This window comes from Pseudorca crassidens, chromosome 1, assembly GCF_039906515.1.
Source record: "Pseudorca crassidens isolate mPseCra1 chromosome 1, mPseCra1.hap1, whole genome shotgun sequence".
NCBI lineage: Eukaryota > Metazoa > Chordata > Mammalia > Artiodactyla > Delphinidae > Pseudorca > Pseudorca crassidens.
Window position 1 is genome coordinate 82,368,100 of NC_090296.1, and position 24,217 is coordinate 82,392,316.

General features: G+C 35.9%; 1 protein-coding gene and 1 non-coding gene across 2 annotated transcripts in view; one reads left to right on the plus strand and one right to left on the minus strand.

Moving 5' to 3' along the window:
• Positions 1 to 24,217, plus strand: part of SPRED1 (sprouty related EVH1 domain containing 1) — a 118,639-nt gene that overhangs the window by 14,272 nt on the left and 80,150 nt on the right. The gene's annotated exons all lie outside the window — the stretch shown is intronic.
• On the minus strand, positions 5,833 to 5,967 carry LOC137207682 (small nucleolar RNA SNORA70). Its single transcript, XR_010935207.1, has one exon. It is a non-coding gene; the product is annotated as a small nucleolar RNA SNORA70 (small nucleolar RNA).

Sequence of the window (24,217 nt, forward strand, 5' to 3'; positions counted from 1 at the left end):
TGGGGAGGGATTCCTGCCTGCTTTTGTACATCTCCAGCCTTTGAAATCATTATAAAGCAATTGTAGAAAATATATTTTTACCACTAGGTTTTAATTCACTGTCTCTCAGTTCTTTCCAAATGTTTCTATTACTTTATTGAAATACTTCTTTTTTTCCTCTGCTGAAATTTTCCTTATTTCCATTTGCTACCATTTGTGCCTTATCGGAGTTCTTTGAGAATCTAAAGCAGTGTTTCCAATAGAAGTTTCTGTGGTGAAGGAAATGTTCTGTTTGTGCTGTCCAGTATGATGCTCCTGTGTGGCTGTTTGGCTTATGAGTACTTGAAATGTGGCTTGAAGGACTGAGGAACTAAAATTTTAATTTAAATTGCCACATGCTAATGATTCCTTTATCAGATAGTGCATATCCTGAGTGTTTCTAACCCTTCAGTCCCAGCAAATTTTTGAAACCAATGACATGGTCTCTATTCAATCTTAGCCAGTTTGTTGAAAAAAATTCTAATCTTTTAAATAGGGGGATAGCTAGAGGAAGTGCAGCACTTTCCAAAGTATGGAACTTGCCCCTGGTATGTAAGGTAATTTCAGTTGTTTCACAGATGTGGCATTAAATTGACAGGTTACTCCTTTCTCAATACGTTTTGCATCTTAATTAAATTAAATTTTATTTTTTGTATGTTTGTTGTTTTTTTGTTTTGGCGGTACGCGGGCCTCTTACTGTTGTGGCCTCTCCCGTTGTGGAGCACAGGCTCCGGACGCGTAGGCTCAGCGGCCATGGCTCACGGGCCCAGCCGCTCCGCGGCATGTGGGATCTTCCCAGACCGGGGCACGAACCCGCGTCCCCTGCATCGGCAGGCAGACCCTCAACCACTGCGCCACCAGGGAAGCCGTGTTGTTGTTTTTTAATAAGGAAGGAGTGATGTCAACCTCAGTCTCTGGTAGATAAGCCAATACTGTTTGGCTTTTACTATATTAAATTTTATGGTTACCATCTATTTATGGCTTGTGATAGTTTTTGTTTTTAATTGGCTGTTGTGATTAAAACCTTTCCTTTTAGGAACAACATTTTTTGGATAATATATATGGTACACATATAAAGCAAAAAAGTAATGAAGGTCATGACTATCAAAACAAAATTGAGTTTGTGACATACTGATCTAGTGGAAGGAGAATTGGATTGGTAGGGAATCAGGAGCCCTGCTGTGCCACTAGTTTGCTGAGCAGGTCTCTGTCTTTTCTAGGGATGGTTTCTGCTTTAGGAGGTGGGAAAGAGGTTGGTTTAGAGTGAGAAGAGATTTTAAATCTTAAAATGTGTTTTATTCTGTAATAAATTATACTATTTTAGATAGTAGCTAATGTGTATTAAGCATTTTGCTGCGTGTCAAACATGAATTATGTCATTTGACCCTTCATTCCAAAGCAGGTTACAATTAACTCTCAATTCTTTTTTAAAAAACCTTTGGTGCACAGAATTAGACTAATCATTATCTTGGTTCATACTGTCATCATTGGTCTATATATGGACCTTTGTAGTCTAGTAGTTTTACTTTTTTATTTAATTGACAAATACCCACTCACAGTACAATCCAAGAATCAGGACAGTGATGATTACTAAAATGTACCTATTGTGCTTCTGTTATATTCCTTTTATCTCTTCTTAGAGGTTACTCTATCCTGAGTTGTGTATTTACCATTTATTTCCTATTAAAAAAACTTTACCATATATATTTGAACTCTCTAAAAGGAATATACTTATGTAAATATCAACTCCTGAACTTGATTTTTTTTTACACTCAGTAATAGTAAGATGTGTCCATTCTTTTTGCTATAGTTTTTTGTTCATTTGCCCTGACGTATAAGATTCCATTGTGTGACATTACCACAATATAGACAATCTGTTGTCTAAGGATATTTGAGTTATTTTCAGTTATTTCCTATCATGAACATTACCACTGTGAACATGTTTGTAATATGCTTCTGATGCATATATGCTAAAGGTTCTCTTTAATATATATTTAGGAGTAAAATAGTTGGATTTAAGTTATGTTGTAAATTTTCAAGTTTATAAGGTAATGCCAAACTGTGTCCCCTCATAGTTCCAATTTGTACTCCTACTGGCAATGTAAGAGAATGGGTATAAAAACTGTATTTTTATAGCAGATAATGACATTTGCTAAAATTTTTTGATTGCTTACTATGTGCCAGACACTGTTCTCAGTGCTTATATGAATTAATAAATTCTTAAAATCCCACAACCACTCTATTGGGTACTGTTACATCCATTTTATAGATGAGGAAATTGAGGCATGATGAGGTTAGTTAGTAAATGACTGTTAGGATTCAAGCTTGGTTAGGTAGGGATGCAGAGTCCAGCCTCTGAAATGTTGTGATATTTTACATCTCCAAATGCATATCTGTGCATTCACCTCTTTCCTTTTTCCCCTATCCCCATCAATTTCTTGGCCTTTATGTGCTTGTGATAGTGATATTCTTTCCTTATATTATTGTGTATTGTCCATTGTATAGTCTTCCTTTAAAAAGCAATTTCTTAGAAAACCTGAGTTTCCTAGAACAAGTAAGATGGCTCAGATGATATCTAGCATTTTTGGCTCTAGTATTTTGTAATTTGACATAATCTCCTATATATTTCATAATTTCAGGGTAATCTTATTCACATTTTCTCTTTTTAAATATTAAAATGTGAAACAGTTTAGTGTACTTTATTTCACTGTATAATTTTATTTAAAGTTAATTCTTTATTTTTTAATAGAATCTTTTTAATCTATTAAGTAGTTAAAAAAAATTCTGGCGTGGACATGAATGTATACTCATCTCCACATAGGCTTTTGTATGTACATCTCTTGTACTGAATGAAATTGTTTCCTTTAACATTTGTAGGTATTGTTCTTGAGGTAGTTTATTTATTAAGCCAATCATCTTCGTAATCTGCTAGATGCTTGGTAGATGTTTTGTTTTACCTTGTAGGTACTGAGTTAAGATGAAGTGTTATTTTAAAATTCTAATTGTAGTGATAGATGACAAGTTATTTGCTTAATGTTGAATGACAAAATTCTAGACCCAATAATATACACCTAATTATCCATATATCTTGCCAAAGTAGGGTATTATCTAAACCGCAGATGTTAAAGTGTTTAGGTTCTGTAAAAATAGTATTTAGAACTGTTTCAGTAAAGAAAAGTCTGTTAATTCAAATCTGTTATGTGTGTGCTGCACATTTAGTGGTAGTTAAATGGTTTCGGTGCGGTGGGCCCTAAAGGATCAATCACACGTGTGTTGGAGTGGTAGGCTGATAGAAGCAGCCAAACAGATGGAGATCAGAATGTTGCAGCATTTCTTATTAGTCAGATTTAGTCCTTCTTCTGGATTTTACATTGCTCTTAGGTTTGGCACAGTCATTAGTGTTGATACTGAATGAAACAGCTACAATAAACGTTTATTGAGCCTTTCTTATATGCCAGAGAAAGGATTGGAAACTAACCTTTTTGAGATCCCAGGTGTTAAGCCTATAGGCTTTGGGGATGTAGATGAGTAAAATCTGGGTCTTTGCCTTCACAGAGTTCTCAATCTGCTTTTAGAAATACATGATTGGTTCTTTGGTAATGAAGGACTTGATTCTCTGCTAGGGGAAAATACAGTTGTCCCAGAAGAGTGAGGAAAAACATTGAAAGTAAAAATTACTTCATTTTGAAGAGACATGTTTACATGTTATGTGTAACTTGGTGTATAGTTCAGTAGTCTTGTGATCTGACAAAGTAGCTATAGTCTTGTCTTTCAGTTCACTTTGAAGTAGGATAGATTGTGTAAGAAAGGCAAAAGATTTAGTGTCTTAACAACTTAGAGCTAAGGGTAGATGATTACTGTGAACTCAGTCTTTTTATAACTTTAGACTTTATATATTATAAAGTTCTATATATTAACGTTTATTTATAGGATGTGAATGATTTTAGTCTTTTCTTTTTAAAAAATCATGTCTGACTAGCAAGAGCTTTGAAATGAGTAATTTGTAATTGTTTAGCCCAGTTGGGTCAGGCTTTAGTGTAAGAGCATGAGATATGTTGTTCAAAGATAGATAAATGGTTCAGACTGCCTAAATTTCTGATAGGAAGACTAAGGGGCATTTTAGGTGAAGTACACAGTTGTGGTTCCAAACTCCTCACATAACTTGTCGTGAACCTACTGTAATTTTTCTCTGTTTCCTCTTAATTATTTGTATTAAAAATTGGAGATTTTATGGGCAGAGATGTCAAGGTAGAAGCACTGAAGGGATTACATGAATATGTAGGTCTGTCATTGCCTCTTACCAGCCTACATAATCTTGAGAATTTTTTCACTATTATATACTAAAGAGCTGCTCAAAGATATGTGGCAGTTATTGGTAAAACAAGTATAAGCTAGTCTTCCTCACATTGCTGTGTTTCTTCAGAAATTCATGTGTGTTTATATAATCTCACTTTGAAATAATTTTAGACCCACAAAATAATTTTTTCCTATAAAAAGTAGGAAAAAATATCCAAAGAATATCCATATATTCTTCAACTGGCTTCCCAAAATTTTAGTATCTTACATAGTCGAATCAGGAAATTAACATCGAGGTAATATTATCTACTGACCTTACTTCAAGTTTCATCAGTTCCATAATGTCCTTTTTCTAGTTCAGGATACAATCCAACTTTGCATATTGTATTAAGTATTCATGTCTCCTTAGCCTCCTATAATCTGGAATAGCTCTTCGGTGTTTCTTTCATAATTTTGAAACTTTTTTGAAGAGTACTGGCCAGGTATTTTATGGAATGTTCTTCAGTTTGCATTTGATGCTCAGTCTTGATTAAATTGAAGTTAAACATTTTGGGCAACAATACTATAGAGTGAAGGTGTCCTCATGCTTTAGGAGGTCTGTGATGGTGATATATCCCATACTGATTATATGAACTTTGATCATTTGGTTAAGATGATGCCTGCCAGTTTCTCAAATGGTAGATCCTTTGTGTAATAAGCATCTTCTGGGGGGTGATACTTTGAGATTATGTAAATATCCTGTTTCCTATTATACATTTGCTCACTATTTTTAATGTCTGTTTATGAGTCTTGTCTGTAACAAATATTGTGATGTATGCCAAATTGGTGATTTTGTTTCCATTATTCCTTTCACCTTTATTAATTGGAATTCTATAGATAAGCTTTCTCTTCTCCCCACCATTTATTTATTTATTATTTATTTCTATTAGTATGGACAATAGTCCATTGCTGTCATTATTTTGATGCTCTGTTGTCCCAGATTTGGCCATTGGGAGCCCCATCAAGTTGGCTTCTGTGCCTTTTGACGTGTTCCTTCATTTTTTGAGCACTTCCTTTTTGTTTTCCTTTTGTTTGTTTGTTTAAAAATTTTTTTTTGTTTTTTGACAGGGAAGTAGGATTTATTGGTGGGCATGAGCAAGGAGGGGACACTGTTAAGGCTGTCATGAATGCAGGGCCCACCATTTGTCCAGGGGCCACAATTAGGCATGTATTTGACCCCACACCCATCTGGGATGAGCCACTTTTCTGCTACCCTGTTTTCAAATTCATCTGCAGTCAGCTTAGTAAATCCCTACTTCTTGGAGATATGGATCTTCTGGCAGCCAGGGAACTTGAACTTGGCCCTGCAGAAGGCCTCAATCACATGCTCCTTGCTCTGCAGCTTGGTGCGGATGGACACGATGACTTGGCCAATGAGGACCCTGGCCACTGTGCCCTGGGGCTTTCCAAAGGCACCATGAACACCTATCTGGAGCCTAGACTGGGACAGCATGCCAGTCATGAATGGCCACTGGAAAGGGCTGTCTCCAAGGTCCGTTTGGGCAACCCATAGAGGCAACAGGCTGCATAAACTACCAAGGAGTCTGCTGTTTGCAGCCGTTGCACACGGGGCCCCCATGGGGAAAAGGGCGCGGTCGGCTTAATTGACTGCAGATGAGCACTTCCTTTTTGGCTTCACAAGATGTTCTAGGCTCATTTCGTATTTTCCCTGCCACAGCTGTAGAGTCATCCTATTTATCCAAGGAACTCTGGTTTCTTTTATTGGAGAATTATATTTAGAAACTATTATGTGAGTGGTAGGTGTGCTTATTGGCATTAGGGTGATGCTGGTGGTACTAACCCCATTTTACAGATGAAGAAAACTAAGCTGAAAGTTAAAAGTCTTGTTCATAACAGCCAGGTAAAAGAGATATAGTTGGGACATAAACTCAGGCCTTCTCTGTCCAAAGTCCGGGTTCTTTCTACTTACTCTCCTATATCACTGTAATTCCTTCCTTACATTTGTCTTTTCCGTAATTCTGTTATTTGTCTTTCCTGGCACGGACAGGGCACACTTTAGTTCGTAATATTCAAGAAAATTATTAAACATTATAATAGGTATAGCTGTTTCAAAACATAAAATAGTCATAACAGTCCCAAAAATATTATATTCTTGCTATGGTTAAGGCAGTATGCTAGACATTGGTAGTATTTGAGTATATGTTTTGGGAGGACATTGTGCTGAGAATGTTTACTGTGTGGCATTTTTTTTTTCCCCTCAATAGTTAAGGGGTTGAGGTAGGTGGTATGGCTATTGTAAATTGATTAATTATCCATGGCTCTCGGCCTTAGCGCCATCTTCTGAGAAACCTCCGCCCCATGAGAGCAAAGTGGAGGAAGAAACGCATGTGCAGGCTGAAGCGCAAAAGGAGAAAGGTGAGGCAGAGGTCCAAGTAAACTCGTACCCGTGGAGGCCACGGGAACAGAAACAAAGGGCAGCCAGGGGCCAGGCAAGCTGGTACAAATTGTCAGACTGCCTGCCTCCTGTCTAGAAGATGTCTCGACGAATCTGGAACATCCATGGCCATTATGATCGCTTCACCCACCTTCGAGAGACCCACCCTGCTCGTATCAAAACGGTCCCCTTTTGGTCCTTTGCCCTGGACCTGTGATATTCTGGACTAGTTCTCTTCTCAGTTGTGGCTGAGAATGTAACATGTGTACAATAAATCATCTCTTTTGCTGTCTTAGCTGAAGAAAAATAAAATAAGTTGATTCATTATCCATGAATCCAAATGGCTGATTTATATATTATATATAAATTATGCTAAATGAATATATAGTATTTAGATTAATATATAATATTTATGTGCCTCCTTTTAATACATTGCCACTTAATTTAGTAATATTATGCAACCATATATGATATGTTTGCTAAGCACACTTACGTAAGCATTTTATGTTGTTGCTTTTAATTCTTACAGTAGCTTCTTGAGTCGATACTATTTTTCCCATATTCCATGTAAGCAAAGAGACTTAAGTGATTTGCCTAAGATCATAAAGTTTAATAAATATTATAAAGTGGTTTTAAATCCAAGTTTTATACTGCCTACTGTGTGAAGTACTGTTTCTGTTATATATGTATTCACGCTTTCAGAGTGTCTGTTAGTTGTCATGTTGAGGGTTTGATGAACAAGTTTATTCTGTATACCTCCATGGGGGATTTTGAGTTCATTCTGCCAAGATTGGAAGCCTGGTTCTGTCACTTACCAGTTTTGTGATCTTGGACTTTTGTAAATCATGTCTGTAAAATGAGGATAATAATTATATGTTTTGGAAGACTATTGTGAGGATTAAATGTAATCCATGTAAAACATTGAACTGTGTAAATAGCAAGTACTGAAGTGTTAGCTATTAATAGTAGTAGTAGTAGTAGAAGTAAGTAATTCGTTGCAAAGAAACTTTAAAAGTTCATACTGTAAAATAAATACTAAGTATTAATTGACAAATATTTATGATGGACTACCTGGGATAGTTTTACATGTCTTGGATAGTTCATGGAATCAAAGAAATTTAGAATGAGAAAGGATTTCGATTAAATAGCATCTTGTCTCTTTAAGTTTTTTGGATGAGGGTATTAAGGCCTGGAATGATAAAATAGTTTGCCCAAAATGTTACAGTTGCATTTTATCAGTCTCAGTGGGAACTTTGATTTTTGACTGTTAATTCTGTGTGTTTTCCACCGTAGATTTTTTCCTCTGTATCTGTAAAGGGAAATAATTTATTTAGAGATGTCATCCTCTTCTTTAGTTTTAGGAATCATTGATACCAGTAATCAACAGTAATGCCTAAAATATAGCTAATGTAAGTTGGAAGAGAAATATCTGATTTGCCTTTTTAAAGGGATTTTAAAGGGATTTTAGTCAGAATCCCTTCATTAATAGGAACAACAGGTAAATGAAAAAGCATCTCTGAAAGCACAGTTCAGATCCTCATGCTAGTCAGCAGGATCTTGGTAAGAAATAGTTTATTTAGCTTGTGGGTGAGTTGTTTATTTAATTTTTAGAAAAGGAAAAGATGCAAAGAAGGTAACGGTCATGTAGATTCTTATCATCCATAGTTAATCACTGTTCATCGACTGTCTTTGTCCCAGGTTTTTAAAAAATCCATTATTGTTTTTGTGATGGTAATTATAATTGAGTTAGGCTACTAAATCTATTTTATCTAAAAATAGATGAGATGAAAAATGTGATATTTTAGCCTCAGTTATTTAGGACATTTGGTTGGGCACTGTATTCAGGAAGTTAATGAGCCTGTATGTGGACCAGCAAACTACATTTTGTTTTGTAAGCAAAACCAACTGTTTGCAAAACCAAACGAGACCGAGTAAGTGCAAATTATTTAGCATCTCTTACAACTAAAAGGACTACTTAGAACGTGAACTCTTGACCATCATTCAGGAATGTGGTTGTAAAATGGATGGCACATTGAAGGAGAAAGCAGTGAACTGCTTTGCCTAGTGAGTGAGCTTAGCCCATCACCTAACATCCATATCTAAAAAGTTGTTATTTATTCTTTTCCCACACACACATAGCCATTGTGACAAATTCATAATCTACCAGTATGATGAGATATTTCGAAACTAGGTTAGATGAGGAAGAGTCATAGGAACTTGTCATGTTGAGCTTGGGAAGAGTTGATCAGCAAAAAATGTTAGCTATCTCCAGATGATTAAAAACCTCAGAAAATATTTGGAGTAAACTTAGATTCTCTTATTCCTGAGAATAAAACCAGATGGAGGTTAAAGGGTGGGGATGTAAATTTTTGTTTTATGAAAAAGACAACTTCCTAATGATGTGAGTTGGCTAATAATGGAATGGACTGTCTCGTGAAGTTGGGAGTTTCTCAACTTGTTATTTTCAAACTGAGTTAAAAAGAATTATGATCATCAGTGTGGATCTTTTCAAAATGGATCTTTTCTTTAACCTGTGTTGTGTGTTGTATTAGTCTATGTCTTTCAGGTTCCTTATAACTGCTTAAAAGTTCTATGCTTTTTAATTTTTATACACTTAGTACACCACTCTGATTTGAAGTTTCCACCTTCTGAAAAATGCACATTTTTCTGTATAAAAATAAAATGCATACCTTTGGAGAAGTACCTCACAGTTTGAGATGTATGGATGATGAAAAAATCATCTGTTAATCTTTTGGTTTAAAGGAAAGCACACATACTCAATTCATGTTCACTTATAGGAAGTTCCTGAAAATTTTAAATGTAAAGTTCCTACCCATTTCAACATACCTTCCTCATTAGTAGATGCTATGGGCTCTTATAGGGCAAAGAAAGTATGTTTTTGTGGCTGTTTTAAACTTATCTGTGGAATATCTATATGAATTTTATCTGTGGAATGAAAAAGCTTTCACTCCTTGATGCTTTCGCCAGCATTACTGAGATCATACATGTTCCCATGTATACATCTTTTTGGAAATAGGTGTGATTTTACTATATGTTCATTAAGCATTCCTTATTCTGCTCAAGCTGTGTCTGATATAAAAGCTCCTGACCCAGATAGATAAGTGGTATTAGACTGGTTTGAGTTTTTGGATATTAGAAACACTTGAAAATTCTTATCTATGCCTATTTCCTAATACTAATGGGAAATATATTCTCTATATCTTAACTATAATCTTTTACTTATTACAGATTTTAAAATGAAAGTTTATAGATTATAATTTGATGATTAAAATTTGGCGATGGTTGTTTAACTTGATGATTAAAGTTTGGCGATGGTTGTTTTATTTCACCATTCCCTGTTTTTAATTTCACATGAGGACCGTGGCTTGTAGGTTAGTAGGAGCCTTACTGGCATGCTGTTTTTGTTTTGTTTTTTAAACTACTGTGTATGAGGACCACGATGCTGATTTAAATCCAATGTTGCTCATAATTGAAAAGCATCTCCTAAGTTTTAGTGGATTTCCATGAGGTATACTAGGTTGCTGAACATTTTTGGGGTCAGGGGATGGAGTGGTATTGGGCTTTATATAAAGGGTATGTTGTCAGGGTGGACATGTTTACTTTGTGAAATTAGGATTACAGATTTGAGACTTGTTTCTCTGCAGAAGGGGGAGTCATGATTGTGGAATCATTTTTTTAAGTAGATGCTCTGACCTTATATTTAGACTTATAAAATTGTAGAAAAATGGAAAATATAACTGATAAAGAATATTTATTCCAAATACTATTCTTACTTTTACATAAATGAAGCTGGAGGTAAAGAGCGACTTTTTTTTTACTTTCTAGTCACAGCTATAAGTTGTGGAGCAGAACTAGAACAGCATGGGTTTTAAATCCTTGCTCAGTCACTTCCAAGTGACGTAAGTTACTTAACCTCTTGAAACTTTAGTTTCCTTATCTGTAATATAGAATAACACCATTTTGCAGGGTTATCATCAGAATTAAAGATAAGTCCCAAATAGATTAGGCATATGGTAAGAGCTACGTAAATGTTTGCTATTAAATGTTAATTATTAGACCTTGAATTGCTTTGTTTCATTTTGGTACTTTTATTGTTTTTGTGATTATAAAAGAAGAGAATAAAGGTAACCTCTAACTCTGCTACTAAGGGATAGCCGTGATGACATCATGTTGTGAAGTTTTCCAGGTTTTTTTTTTTAAGGTGTATTATTCACATTTTATCTTTTTATTTCTCTAAAACTGAGTCTTAGGGCTTAGCCTCTTACCATGAATGAAATATGTAGCTCTTGCAGGGTTTTGAGCAAGAGTCATGTGACCTGACTTATGTTTTTAAAAGATCACTCAAATGTTCTTGGCTTCTAAATATACTTAGACACTTTTTTTTGTTACCTTCTTTTTCCCCAAAAAAGTCCACTGATTTTTTAAACTGAATTTGCAACAAATAAACAGAATTTACATAGAATTATCATCTTTAGAAAACTTACAATAAAATGTCCTTTTATTCACTCAGGTCCTTTATCCTCTTCATTAAAGTTTTACAGATTTCTTTATATTGATCCTACACATTTTACTTTAGTAATTTTATATTTTTTATTGTAGATTGGCTCTTTTTGTATTGTAATTTCTTAATTCACTGGTAAATAAGAAAGCCAGTTAATTTTTAAATTATTTCTTATATCCAACTGCTACACTGCACTTCTTTTTTTTTTTTTTAACAGACTTTATTTTTGTAGCGAAGTTTTAGGTTCACAGCAAAATTGAGTGGAAGGTACAGATTTCCCACATACTGCCTGTGCAAACACATGCCTATCTGCTACCATCATCAACATCCCCCACTAGAATGGTACATTTGTTACAGTTGATGAATCTGTGTTGATGATATATCATTATTACTCAGAGTCCATAGTTTACATTAGGAATTACTCTTGATGGTGTAGCGTATTAATCACAGTTGTTTTAAATTCTTGGTTTGATGATGCCAACATCTCTGTCATATCTGAGTCTGGTTCTGATGCTCTGTCTCTTTAAATTGTGTTTGTTACCTTTTAGTATGCCTTGTAATTTTTTCTTGATAGCCGGACATGATGTATTGGCTGAAAGGAACTGCTGTAAATAGGCCTTTAATAATGGCAGTGGTAAAATGTGAGGGCGGTAGGGAAGTGTTTTATAGTTCTATTATTAGGTCTTCTTTTCCTCCAGCTTTAATGAGTTATAATTGACAAATAAAAATTGGTTATACTTAAGATGTACAGTTTGGTGTTGATATTCACATATATTATGAAATAATCACCACAGTCAGTGTAATTAACATATTTATCACAGCATATAGTTATCTTTTTTATTTTTTTTCCCTTTTTCTTTTTGGTGGTAAAAACAGTTAAAATGTACCCTGTTAGCAAACTTCAAGTATATAATACAGTATTGTTAATTACAATAACATTGCTGAACATTTGGTCTCCAGAACTTAGTCTTTTGTGATCCTATGTCTCTGGACTGTGAACTTCTCAAATGCTTCTTTGTTTCTCCCTCACCCCTCTTAGGTAGGACAAGATGGCTGGAGTGGGCTGTAGCTGGGTATTTATTTACCTTCCCTTAGGTCAGTTAGGTTCTGATACAACTTTAGGAGGTTAGACTCTGGTTAAATAATTTCTCCCAAGGGCAAACTTTGTTAAGAACAGTGTGCTCCATGTATTTCAGAATGCTTCCTTTCCCCCTTCTAGAAATATGACGGGATTTTTCTCTGATATTTACTGTGAGAACTTGGTAGAGTACCAAGAGGTAAAACTCACAAAAGTGGGGGGCATTTCGATGACTGGGTCCCCTTAGAGTTTTTAATCTCAGAATTGTCCACACTGAGCCTCCAGCAATTCATCAGTTATAGCTTAGGTTCCCCTACCCCAGCACTGCTTCCCAAAGAGCTCTCTGCTCTTGCGTTTCTGTTCCAATAAATTGTCATTCTCTGTATTCATCTGCCTGGCTTTCCAAGTTTGGAGGCAGTGGTTTGCCCTGTGACCTCACTTCTCTTATGGACCTAAGAAGTGTTGATTTTTAAGTTTGTTCAACTTTTTACTTGTTGTTAGCATAGATTGGTGGCTTCCAAGCTTCGTATGGGCTGGTCTGGAAACAGAAAGTCTTCCTTATTTTTCTAACAAATTTGCTTGTTTTTTTGGAGGGGTGGGCTATGTCGGGTCTTACTTGCGACACGTGAGATCTTTATTGTGGCATGCGGGATCTTTCATTGTGGCATGCAAGCTCTTCGTTGTGGTGTGCTGGCTTCTCTGTAGTTGTGGCGCTCAGGCTTCTCTCTGGTTGTGGCATGTGGGCTCTGTAGTTTGTGGCACGCGGGCTCTCTAGTTGTGGTGCGTGGGCTTAGTTGCCCCGCAGCATGTGGGATCTTAGTTCCCCGACCAGGGATAGAACCCACGTCCCCTGCACTGGAAGGTGGATTCTTTACCCCTGGACTACCAGGGAAGTCTCTGCTTGTGTTTTTTTAGATAAGCAATCATATGATCTACAAATAAGGATAATTTTTAAATCAATATTTGTATTTCATTTCTCTTTTCCTTCCTCACTCCTCTTTAATCATATAACTGCAATATTAATTTTTTTAACTTCCTCAGTAATGTCCTATAACTGGCTATAATAGAAGCATCTCAGGTGTTTCACTTAGAGGTATGTAATAATCATTGAGTTTTTAATAGCTTTTACCATGTTAGGGAAGTATTTTTCTAATATTTCTTTACCAAGAATATTTTCAAGAATTAAAAAAAATTTTTTTAAAGCATCGTTCAAGGTAGTTAAGTTTTTCTGAAACAGTGTTTCTTCATTCCCAGATTAGTTCCCTTTTCAGCATTTGAATCTTGGGCTGCAAACTATGTAAAAATAGTATCATCCTATTTTATTAAATTTATCAAATTTATATTTAAAACTCTGCTCCTGCTCTGTTTCTATGTATTTTTATTTATAGTGCACATTATTATGTTGCTATTTGTATTGTTTCTCATGCTATTTAATAATGCAATTTAGATGGTGAACTCCTTGAAGAAAAAAGTGCCCTTTGCATAAAGTAGTCTTCTATCAAGAAAACCACTCTATCCCTTCCTTCACTGTTCCCCTTCTTTCTAATTTACCTCTGTTCATCCTTCAGCTCTCATTGGATCCAGAGTGTACTTATTTCCTGGGTAGACAAATCACTCTGAGATCTGAGGCAGTCTTCCCTGAATGACACATAGTTGAGACAAATTTTATATCTTTTGGGTTTTGCTAGGATTGTAAGAATGTACTTGCTTGCAACTCTCAGTGTCATTAGAGTTGGTTTCGGAGGCTCTTAGGCTTACCTGCCTCAAGTCAAAATTACTTGACCACAAGAGTACAGGGGAATGACGTTTCTGGAGGAAGGGAGCTCAGAGGAGGAAGGTAGAAGAAGCTAAGGGAAATTTCCTGTTTTAATCTTGCTTAGTACTAAAAATTGTATAGAACATTTTATTGTCTTCATAGAGGTTTATCAATGTGCACATTTAAGTTAGAAGTAAAATTGGGGGGTTTTGTATGTTTTTCTGTTCATTTATTCAACAATTACATACATATTGAGCACTTACTATATCTCAGATAACATTCTAGTGAGCAAAGAAAACAGTGTCCCTGCTCACATGGAACATAAGTCCTATTAATAGGAGACAGAAAATAAATACCTAAAGAAATAAGTAAATAAGGGACTTCCCTGGTAGTCTAGTGGTTAAGACTTTGCCTTCCAATGCAGGGGGTTCGGGTTCGATCCCTGGTCGGGGAGCTAAGATTCCACATCCCTCGGGGCCAAAAAACCAAAACATAAAACAGAAGCAATATGTAACAAATTCAATAAAGACTTTAAAAATGGTCCATGTGAAAAAAAAATCTTTAAAAAAAAAGAAAGAAAGAAGTAAATAAGATAATTTCAGATAGTCATAAGCATTATGAGGAAAAGAAAACCAGGAAAAGAAATAGAGTGTAATAGATATGGGTGGAGGGAAGCTGGATGTTGGGGCTAGTTTAGATTGGGTGAATCTAATTTGAGGAGGATTCATGTTATCTAATGCTTAAGGAGGAAGCCAATAGAATATCTCAGGGGAGTCTCCAAGTAAGTGCAGAGGACCTGGGGTAGAGGGAGACTGTTTAAAGCGTGGAAAGAATGCTGTTATGGTTGGAGAGAGGTAGTCAGAGAGGTGTTGGTTTGTAAGTCATGCTAAGGAGCTATTAAAGGACTTTAGATTGCCAAGATATTTTAACTCAGTATTTTAGTTCTGACTGTTGAATTCTTGAGTTAGTGCTTTCCTTTGGAACTTTAATTTTTAAGATTATCTAAGGCCTAATACTAGAGTAACCTGTCTGACTATATTGCCTGAAGTGATAGGAAATACATTATTCTAAGTAGAATTTATAGTGACAGATTTTCAGTTCTAATGTATTCAAAATTAGATTAGTTTTATAGTTTATTAATATTCTGAATAAGTAGTTATTCCTAAATACAGCTACACGTCAGGACTCTAAGAAATTTAAAATACAGCTTTCCTAAGCCTCATCCTTTAGGAATCAAGGGAGTAGACCAGTAGACCTTGGCAGCCTGTGTTTTTTTAAAGTTCTCCAGATAATACTCACAGAATGAGCCAACCCTTGGACATGAGTTTAAGAACCTCTGAACCAGTGGAATTTTTATCTGGAGCAAGTTTGGCCATGATTCCTGGTCACTCATGTGGTCATTATTAAATGAATTTGTTGGGATTTTACATGTTTTGTGTTTCGTGTTTAAGAGCAAAGTGTATTCAGCACTTTGAAATGAAAAAATGTATTAAAGTGACATTTAGTTCAGGGAATTAAGGATAAAGTACTAATTGGTTAATTGCTGTTTCGTATTTCTCGCATTGTGTAGGAGATGCCAAATGCTATGTTTATTGCATAGTGTTTTAGTTAAAAAGAGAGGAATGCAGTGGTTAAAGTGGATAAAAACAATTTTTATTTCGGTTGAACTAAAGATTCATTATTTATTTAAAACAAAAGATGAAAACTGCAGGTGAAGCCGGTCCACATATAAATGAGCCAGTATTTAAGAAGTCAGGGGACTTCATATAGGCAGGATTTCCAGGTTCTCTAAAAAGATCAAAACATTCTCGTAATACTGAGCTTGCATTCCTGCAAGGCAGCTGCTAGAATGGAGTGTTACATATTCACTTTAGATGGCCACAGTCCCCACCACTACAAGTATTATAAGTACTTTACTATTTTTGTTCATTTATGTTTGTTTTTGACCTTTGCGTTAAGACGTAAGATACTATTAGAGGTATCTTTATAGGCTGAGTCTTCTGTGAAATGAGAAGAGATAGAAAATTCAAACATTGATATATAGCTATTAATTCCTTTCTAACAGACAGTCTTACTTAAAATGATTTGTTTAACAAAAAGATACTAGCAGAATCTGAATTATTACTTTATTCTCTATTGCTGGAGAAATGAGTGTTCTACATTTATTGTATCAATCCATTAGTACTTTTGCTTTCAAATCATGTTTCCAATAAACTAGGCTTCTCTTTTGCATTTTAAGACAAATCGTTGTCCTGGTTTTCATTACACTGTATTCCTCAAATTTTCCTACCGATCTTAAGTACTCTGACCCCTATCACTGACTCCTCTCTTCCTCCTTAAAAGGAGGAGTATTTCTCCCAAAGCTCAGTCTCAGTATATTCTACTTTTCTTTTTTTTACAGGCTTCTGTTTCATTTTTGAATCTTCCATTACCAGAATTAATGGTAATTAAAAAAAATTATTGCCCTTATTACTTATTCAAGTCAGTGTATTGTGATTTCTTTGAGAACAGGGACTGTGTCTTATTCATCTTTGGATACTTTCTGTTTAATATGATATATGGCTTGTAAAAGACATCCAGTCCATTCATCCATATATCTTATTTTTTATCAAATATCTATTATGTGCTAGGGACTGTTGAATTACTTATGCTCCCCATGGCTTTTTAGTTAATTCCTTTGAGTGTTCTTACCACAATCGATGACGACTCTTATTCTAGATAACGATAGATTCTTTTCTGCATCATTTACACTGTGTTCTACCACTGGACTGAATCTTTACAAGCTTACAGTATTGGAGGTTATCTTTGACTACTGTATTTTTTGTATCCTCTCCTTATTTTCATAATATTTGTTATGAGTTTTGTTTAAAAGGAGGATTGAGGATTCTACCTTGAACTTCTATCTGTAAAGATACTGCTGCTTTCCCAGGTTTCATTATTGAAATAGCATTTGGATTCAAATAACATCTTTCCTAGCTGCCTTTCTCGCTCTGCTTCCTGAATATTCCAAGGTTTCCTGATCGTATTTTTCAATATAATTACTCTTGGATATCAATTTAATTACATCCTCCCTACACGGAAGCTTAGAATAGTTCCCTTTTGAATACGCAAGGCCTTCACCAGTAGCATTCCTATTTAGTGTAATTCATTTTTGTTTTCTTCAGTAATCTTCCAGCTCAAGCAAGAATAACTTTTATTGCATACTTGTATGTCCACTTTCATGATGTGTAGCCCATTTTGATTAATTTTTTACCTTATCTTGAATTCAAGCCCATATTACCTTCTTCAATATTGTAATGGTCATCTATTGTTTTAGTATGCCAAGTATACCTTGATTATTCTTCTGTTAAAAGGTGCAATTAAAAAGTACCAAGGAAAAGTACTTTTCTTGGGGGAAGTCATTCCTTCACTTTTAGGCCTTTTGGCTTGAGTGAGTTGACCCTCCATGGGTGTGATTAGTTCAGGGCAGACAAATCAGAGACATGAGACTCAATTCCACGACTTTTGAGCTATAAGAAGAGGCATTCTCTGCTGCAACTATAAGGATTTTGCATACCTAGAGCTAATCGGGTTGGGGGGAGATAAATAAGGAAGCTTAACCAGAGTCAACTTTAAAATGAAGTCAGTTTTGTTTAAAATGAAAACCCTTTTGGTTTGAAGCCTTGTCAGTACACTTCAAGCAACTCAATAGCAGGGATCCTGCTAAATGTACCACATAGACATTTGTATGTCATGTCCACATGCGGGCAGGGGTGTGTGTGTCTGTGTGTGTGTGTGCGTGCATGTGCATGCGTGTGCATGTACACATGCAAGAGAGATTACTTTTTATAAGAATCCAACAGCTTCTTGGAACTGTGGAGAAAGATTAAAATATTTTATTTTTGAGTAAGTGAATACATACAAACGTGAATACCAGAATATTAGTGAGTTATATCAACCATGCATTTGCTTGGTTGGAACAGTGATAAAAAGCATAGGCTTTCTATTCAGACCTTTGTTTGAATCTTTGCTCTATCACTTACCATCTATGTAATTGGGTATGGAAAAATTGAGGAGTTAAAGAAATCTCACTGTAAGAAAAAAAAACTAGTTCTGAAATTGAATCTTAGTTATTTTAGTCTAACTGGAGAAATGTTATCAAGAGAATGTCTTTGTTTTGATCCCCAAAGGGATCCCTTTTCCTGTGGTTAATTGGCAGCTGCCAGACTTTCTTCTCAGAAGGCTTGATTCGGAGGAGCATATGTCCTGTCTTCCCACTTTTAAAATCTACTCTGCCAGCACAAATTGGCTGGCAGTTCTCATAAACTTCCTCACCTGCTCTCTTGTCCCCACAACTCCGGATACATATCTGATGCTATTTCTAAATGTTCTGTCGCAGTCCACTTTTTAAATAAGGTGTGACTAGAATATCTTTCTGCCTCTGTCAGTGACATTTTAGTTGAGATGTTGTTGGAGGATATTTTACTTGTTGAAAGCAGCAATGTTTTCATATTTACAACTCATTATTACAAATACATACATAAGAAACTTTAGTCTTAAACAGAATATTATTACAATGAATAAGTTACATATAATTAGGTAATATCCGTATTCTGATTGTTGATATTAATAAACTGAATTACATTGAGCGAGCACCTCCTTATGTATGTATGTAAATGTGTCCCCATCTACTTAGCAGTTACTCTGTTTTACATAATAAAGACCTAACCAAATCTATTCTCCTTTATGGAAAATGACTTTGGGTTAAGCTCTGGTCGTCTGGAATCCTGATGAAGATAGAATGTCAGTTGTGTTAGTAGGCAACATTGCTGATTGGTAACGGCATCTGCATGGAGAAGATTGTGAATGAACTAAATATATATACCTGGTGGAAAGCCAGAGCTTTGCTCTGCCCTGAACGTGGTGTATTTGTTTACTTGGGTATATCCCTTGCCAGGAGTTCAAGGAGCTATGTCCATGGACTGTTTGTTACGAGATAATTTTGACTCTTGTATGGAATGTGGGGCTTTTAAGCCAGGAGTGTTTCCATGCATTCATGATTTCATACGCATGGGGTTTCATCCCCTCATAACTGAACTATCAATTAAGGAGCTAAAGAATAGCCCCTGAATTGCTACGAGGATGTTGCAGGTGTCCTTTTGGTATCTTCATTACCTGCATATGAAATATTATTTATTAGTTGTAGTAGGGAGAGAGTTACGATGGAACAGGAAGATGTTGAATGTTAAGTTCTTGCTGTATACGAGGCACTACATACAGGTGGGCAGGGAAGTTTAAGATGTGATAAATTGGAGAATTGGAAGTTAAATAATAGAAGATAATGTTAGAGGAATCATAAGGGTAATAACTGCCTGAAAGATATGTGATGAATACATTGAATTCACCAGAAGGAGAAGCCTTTATAGTCTCTAAAGGACAAGATGAGAGTTAAGTGGTGGTCTTTTACCTAGCTGTAAAGACCATTCCAGGGGAGAAAATATGGTCGAAGGTAGGATTATGCATATATTTATTTCTTTGGTGGCTACTTCAATTTATAAAAAAGAGAAAGCACTGGAGATTACCTACAAGTGTTGTAAGATAGAAAGTAAGTATTCCAGATTTTAAGAATGTCTTCTTTCAATATATGCTCACCTGACAACTTATTTTTGTAATCTTTTAATAAGATTCCCTGGCCAGTATGGTAGCTGTTAGCTACATATGACTGTTGAGCACTAATCAGAATTGACATACGCTGTATTTGTAAAATGTGCACCAAATTTCAAACACTTAGTATGAAAAAAATATAAAATACCTCATTGATTATTTTGTATTATCTATTTAAATATGTTGGATATAATGGATTAAAGTATACTATTAACATTAATTCCACCTGCGTTTACTTTTTAAAAATTGAGATGAAATTCACATATAACATAAATTTAACCATTTAAAGCGTACAGCTTAGTGGCATTTAGTACGTTCATATTGCTGTGCAACCCCCATCTCTGTGTAGTTCCAAAACTTTTCATCACCCTAAAAAAAACCACAGACCCATGGGAATTCCCTGGCTGTGCAGTGGTTAGGACTCTGTGCTTTCACTGCTGAGAGCCCTGGTTCAATCCCTGGTCAGGGAATTAAGATCCTGCAAGCTGTGTAGCCGCCCCCCCCCAAAAAAAAACAAACCCATATCCATTAAGCAGTTTTTCAAAACTTTACCATACCCCTAATCCCCTGGCAACCACCAATCTATTTTCTGTCTATAGATTTGCCTATTTTAGGAATTTCATATAAATGAAATCATGCCAGTATGTGACCTTTTGTGTATGGCATTTTTTTTCATTTAGCATATTTGTGAGGTACCATGTTGCAGCACATCAGTACTTTATTCTTTTTTTATTAGATGATGTTGTATTCATTATTAAAAGTATGGTGGGTATTAAAGTCTCCAACTATTACTGTAGGTCTATTTCTCCCTTCAGTTTTGTCAGTGTTTACTCCATATAGTTTGGGACTCTTATATGTTTATAAGTGTTACATCTTCTTCATGAATTGACCCTTTTATCAATATATAATGACCTCTGTTTCTTATAATAATATTAATATATTCATCCCAGCTCTCTTGTTTTATGGAATACTGTTCTCATCTTTTCATTTTCAACCTGTTTGTAGTTTTGGATGTAAAGTCAGTGTCTTATAGACAGTATATAAGTTGATATAGTTTAAATTGATACTAGCTTAGCTTTAATAGCCTATAAAAGCTCTGCTTCTGTTCATCTCCACTCCCTTTTATATTGTTATTGTCACAGTTTACATCTTTATACATTAATGGGCCCATTAATACAGATTTATTATTACTGTAGACAAAAAGAGAAGTTAAAAACCAAAAATACAATAATAATAGCTTTATATTTACCTATGTAATAACCCTTGCCAGAGTTCTTTATTTCTTCATATGGCTTTGAGTTACTATCTAGTGTCCTTTAATTTCATCCCAAAGGATAGAGGCAAACTCCCTCAGCCCTTTAGTTATCTGAGAATGTCTTAATTTCTTTTTCATTTTTGAAGGGTACTTCTGTTATGTATAGATTGGTTGACATTTTTTTTTCTTTCAGCACCTGAAATATGTCATCCCACTGCCTCTGGCCTCCATTGTTTGCTATAAGTCGGCTGTTAATCTTATTGAGATTCCCTTGTATATGACGAGTAGCTTTTCTTTCACTGCTTTCAAGATTCTTTGTCTTTCAACAACTCCAGTTTCTATCTCTTTGTTTATCCATTTTGGAGTTTGACTTCTTGGATGTGTAGATTTATTATATCTTTATCAAATTTGGAAAGTTTTCTGGCCACTTCAGATATTCTTTCTGCCCCTTTCTCTTCTCTGCTGAGCCCCCCCATTACACATACATTGGTACATTTGATAGCATCCCACAGATTTCTTAGGCTCTGCTCATTTTTTCTCATTCATTTTTCTTTCTGCACCTCAGATTTGGTCATTTCAGTTGACATATCTTTAAGCTCACTGATTCTTCTGCTTGCTCAAATCTGCTATTGAAACTTTTTAATGAAGTTTTCATTTCAGGTACTGTACTTACCAGCTCCCAAATTTCTATTTGGCTACTATTTTTTTTTGAATTTTGTTTTATTTTATTTTTTATATAGCAGGTTCTTATTAGTTATCCATTTTATACACTTCAGTGTATAGATGTCAATCCCAATCTCCCAATTCATCACACACCGCCCCCCCCGCCCCGGCTTTCCCCCTTTGGTGTCCATACGTTTGTTCTCTACATCTGTGTCTATTTCTGCCTTGCAGACTGGTTCATCTGTACCATCTTTCTAGATTCCACATATATGCGTTAATATACAATATTTGTTTTTCTCTTTCTGACTTACTTCACTCTGTATGACAGTCTCTAGGTCCATCCACATCTCTACAAATGACCCAATTTCGTTCCTTTTTACGGCTGAGTAATATTGGTTCCTTTTTGTAATTTCTATTTCTTTATTGATATTTTCTATTTGCTCATACATTGTTTTCCTGGTTTCCTTTACCTCTTTGAGTATATTTAAGACAGTTGACTTAAAGTGTTTGTGTAGTAAGTCCAGTATCTCTGCTTCGTCAGGGACAGCTTCGATTAACTTCATCTGTGAATGGGCCATACTTTCATGTTTCTCTTTATAATTCATAAATTTTTGTTGAAAATTGAGAAGTTTGAATATTTTAATGTGATAACTCTGGAACTTGTATTCTTCCCATTCTTCAGGGTTTGTTTTGTTGCTGGCTGTGGGCTGTGGTTGTTAGGTTGTTTTTCTAAACTATTTTTGTAAAGTCTATTCTTTGCCATGTGTGGTCTCTGAAGTCTCTGTTCTTGTTGCCTGTGATCCTTTTGTGTTTTGACAAAGATTTTCTTAAACACCAGGAGTTTTAAAAAAGAGAGAGGGAGGGAGGGAGGAAGGAAGGAAAACTCTTCCGTTCTTTGCAGATTATCTCTGTATCATGGCACTCCTTTAATGCTTAGACAAGCCGTTTACAACTTTGCCTTACCCATTACTTCCTGCTTGTGCTGAGCCTAGATGAAAACTTCGGGTCTTCCCAGAACATTTATGAACATGTGTTCTGCCCTGGGTATGCATATGGCTTCTTAATTCCCTAGAAAAACTGTCTCCCCAGCTTTTCCTCCCAGGCTTTTGGTACATCTATTGTTGGCCTCATTGTGATATTTTGCCCCCAGCAGCAGCTGGTCGTTCATTTGTCTTCCGATGTGTTTGAGGAATGCAAACGCCTTGTGTCAGTCCTTCACATAGCTCCAGACAGGATTCTTTGAGACTAAGGTCTGCTGTGCTCTCTCTGGAACCAGGGACCAGGATCCCATACTCAGAATGCAGACTGTCATCTTTAAGACCATTGCTGATGGAACTTCCCTGGTGGTGCAGTGGTTAAGAATCTGCCTGCTAATGCAGGGGACATGGGTTTGAGCCCTGGTCTGGGAAGTTCCCACATGCTGCAGAGCAGCTAAGCCTGTGTGCCCCAACTTCTGAGCCTGTGTGCCCCAACTACTGAAGCCTGTGTGCCTGGACCCCGTGCTCCACAACAAGAGAAGCCACCGCAGTGAGAAGCCCACACACTGCAATGAAGAGTAGCCCCTGCTCACCGCAACTAGAGAAAGCCCACGTACAGCAACGAAGACCCAACACAGCCAAAAATAAATAAATAAATAAATTTATTTTAAAAAAACAAGACCACTGCTGAGGCAGGGGTGGGAAGTGAGGTTAGACCACTGGCAAGTAAAAGTGCCACAAAGCTTTCCTACCACTTTAAAGTTGCCTTTTGATTTAGGATTTGCTTCATCACTGTAAACCTTTGGCTGTTTTCTAGAGTTCTGACAAAGTTGCCTGGGAATTTTTGTTCTTTTCCTTTTTCAGTATTTGTGTTGTGGGATGGACTCTTAGAGCTCCTTTTTCTACCATTTTCACGGCCATCCTCCTCTTTACTTTTTTACTCTAACTACTGGAAAGTTGAAGATTATGTATTTGGCTTGCGTTGTATTTCGATTGGACAGCACTGCTGTAGGGTATTAAATTTGCAGTGAAAACTGAATCCATTTATGTAGAATTTGGAAGGAAAAAAATGTTCAAAGGTCTCACAATTGCACAGTTAGGATTAGCTATTTACCATTGTACTTTCTATTCCCAGACTAATGTGGCATTTTCAGAGGAACTCTATAAACGTCCTTCTGTAGGATAGTGTTATTAACATTGTGTATTTATGTACCTCCATCACTGAAGGCTCCTAAATTTTGACTCGATTATCATTTGATTAAGTGTTCAAGCCACCTCGTGCTGTCTGCTTTTCTCTTGATAGGTATTGTAAGAACCACTGAACACTCTTGATAGGTATAAGAAGAGCTGAGAAGTCTTCATGCTGCTTCATTGGATTTTATTTTATATTTCTGGATTCAGTTGTACACATATTTATTAAATGCCTATTTTATGGAGGTACTCATAGGACTTACCTTCACGTGTTAGCCATAACCCGTACTCTCAGATGTTGGTGATTTTTAATATTGAATGTGGAGATACTTTCTTTTTCTCAGGAGATTATTTTGCTGATTAATCTGGGTCCCTGCCACTGAT